We start from the raw sequence: 2,450 nt of genomic DNA on the forward strand, positions 1-2,450 counted from the left end.
AGTTTCTTTCATTTATGTCTTAAGAGTTTTCAGTATCCTTATCTTTCATTTCCTTGGTTAGATGTATTCCTAGGTATTTTATTCTTCTTAAAGCAATTATAAATGGGATTGTTTTCTTAATTTCTCTTTCTGATAGTTTATTATTTGTGTATAGAAAAGCAATAGTTGTCTCAATACCAATTTTGTATCCTGTTACTTTATTTTTATTTTTTATTTATTTTTTTTTCTTACACAAAGACAATTATTTAAGACCTTTATTAACGGGTGCTTGCCGTTTGTTGACTTTTTTGAAAAAATCAAGTTGTAAACTTTTATTACAAATTAAAAATGAGGTTCTTAAAAATCTCAACTTGACCAGATATGAAACAATTTAAAAACCTTTAAAGGTGTATTGAGAAAAACCAGGCTTTTTTTTTTTTTCTTAAAAAACACGTTTGTCATTACCAAAAAAGAGACGTCTTTAGGTAAAAATAATAAAAACCCCATGCTGCATAGATAATGCAGATAGTTCTATTTATCTGGTCAATGGGCAAAAAGCAAGCACTTAAGGTCTTCAGCTCCAATCTTTTGTTCATTTCTTATTGCTGGAATTTCATCTTCATTTCTTCGTGTTGGGTGACTAAACCGGATGATGGTGGAGATGGTAAGCCGGCATTTACTCAGCCCCGCCCTGCTCAGCCTCGGGAGCGGACCAATTCTCAGCTGGTGGATCGGCTGCTTTTGTCTCTGCCATCTTGTGGTTTAGGGTTTTCTGGGCGTCTGCGTCGGTAATTGAAGTTGCGGCGGTACCGACGTTGAGGTGGCTGCTGACCCTGGGTCTCATCTCCTTGATTTTCCTTATCTTCCTCGTTGCCATCCTCTCTAGGCTGTCTTTGGCGAGGAGGACCCCTGCGGAATCGTGGCCTATAACCCCGATACGTATTCTGTCTCACTGGTCTACCTTGTTCTCCTGCACCGCGGTTGTCAGCACCTTCCATCACTTCCCCCTGCACAGGAGGGTTGGAATACTGTGGTCCACGCCCACAGGGTCTCCGCCTGTAGTAAGGTGGGAACCGTCGCCTGCGGCAGGGCGCTGTTGGGCCTGGCCTTCGGGGGCACTTGCCGATCCCTCGTTCTTTTCCCCACTCTCACTGTTCTGGTAATTTTGCTGGTAATTGCGTGGAGGACCCCTGCGACGTGGACGGCGCCTATAGTGGTTACGGTCTGCTGCATATTTACCGCCTGGCACTGGAGCTCCACCAGGGCCTGTCACATTTGCTGCCTCCGCACCCTCTTCTTCAACAACATCCAACTCCACAGTCGCTCCATCTCCTACACTGCGAAGGTACTTCCTGGGGTTATTCTTCTTTATGGCAGTCTGGTGTACAAATACATCTTCCTTGGTGTCATTCCTGTTGATGAAACCATATCCGTTTCTTACATTGAACCATTTTACTGTTCCCAAAACCTTCGTGGTGATGACCTTCTTGTCCCCGCCGGCAGGCGCCGCCGACGTGAGGCCGCCCGGGCCGCGGCTCCCGGAGCCGCTGCGGGTGGTGCGGGGTTTGGTGTCGGCAGCGCTGAGGGCGGGGGCGGCGGAGTGGGGGGGGCGCGGCGGGCGGCTGCTGGGTCTCGGCCTCGCTGCTCCTGGTTGCGGTGATGGTGACTGGGGCCGGCTGCGGCAGCTGCGGCTCCTCCCGGGGTGTGATGGTAACTAGGCCAGCCGCGGCGGTGCGGCTGCTCAGGGCTCTCTGGGGTCCGCTCTCCGCTCCCGCTACTAGAGATCGAACTAGCGAGAATGGCGGGACGGGCGGGATCTATCCTGTTACTTTACATTTATTGCTTCTAACGGTTTTTTGGTGGAGAGTTTAAGGCTTTCCATATATAATAGTATCATGTCATCTGCAAATAGTGACCATTTTACTTTTTCTCTCTAATTTGGGAGGCTTTTTATTTATTCCTCTTTCCTGATTGCTCTGTCTGGGACTTCCAGTACTATGTTGAATAAAAGTAGCAGGAGAGGGCATCCTTGTCTTGCTCCTGATCTTAGCTTTTCACTGTTGAATATTATATTAACTGTAGGTACACATTGTTTCAATATAGTATTGCCCTGATGACATTAATTTTAATACCAATAAACATCATTTAAATTTGGATCAAGATAAAAGCAATGATTTATTTATTCTGAGAAATTACCAATTTCATCTTCTACCACATTGGACAGTCTCATACCTTACAGTGTTAGAAGGTCAACAAAAATATGATTAATTGTATGTACCGATGAAGTATTTTTTGCTGAAATCTGAAGGACATTCTGAGCAACCTACTGGTGCAAGCTTATGTTTATGTCTGGTCAGTCCTAGAGTTTAGAATTCCACAATTTGAGAGATAAGGTCCTGAAAGTAAGGTCATTTTAGATTTTCCCACAGTTGAGGAGCTAGAAAACAGTCTTAGAGACTATCTAATCCAGG

The 2,450-nt window shown here is 45.3% G+C and overlaps 1 pseudogene; it reads right to left on the reverse strand.

The window, feature by feature from the left end:
* Positions 1 to 236: 236 nt before the first annotated feature.
* Positions 237 to 2,209, reverse strand: LOC116869059 (annotated as a pseudogene).
* Between the last annotated feature and the right edge of the window lie 241 nt (positions 2,210 to 2,450).

The sequence above is a fragment of the Lontra canadensis genome, unplaced genomic scaffold, assembly GCF_010015895.1.
Source record: "Lontra canadensis isolate GAN:19392208 unplaced genomic scaffold, GSC_riverotter_1.0 scaffold1, whole genome shotgun sequence".
Classification (NCBI taxonomy): domain Eukaryota; kingdom Metazoa; phylum Chordata; class Mammalia; order Carnivora; family Mustelidae; genus Lontra; species Lontra canadensis.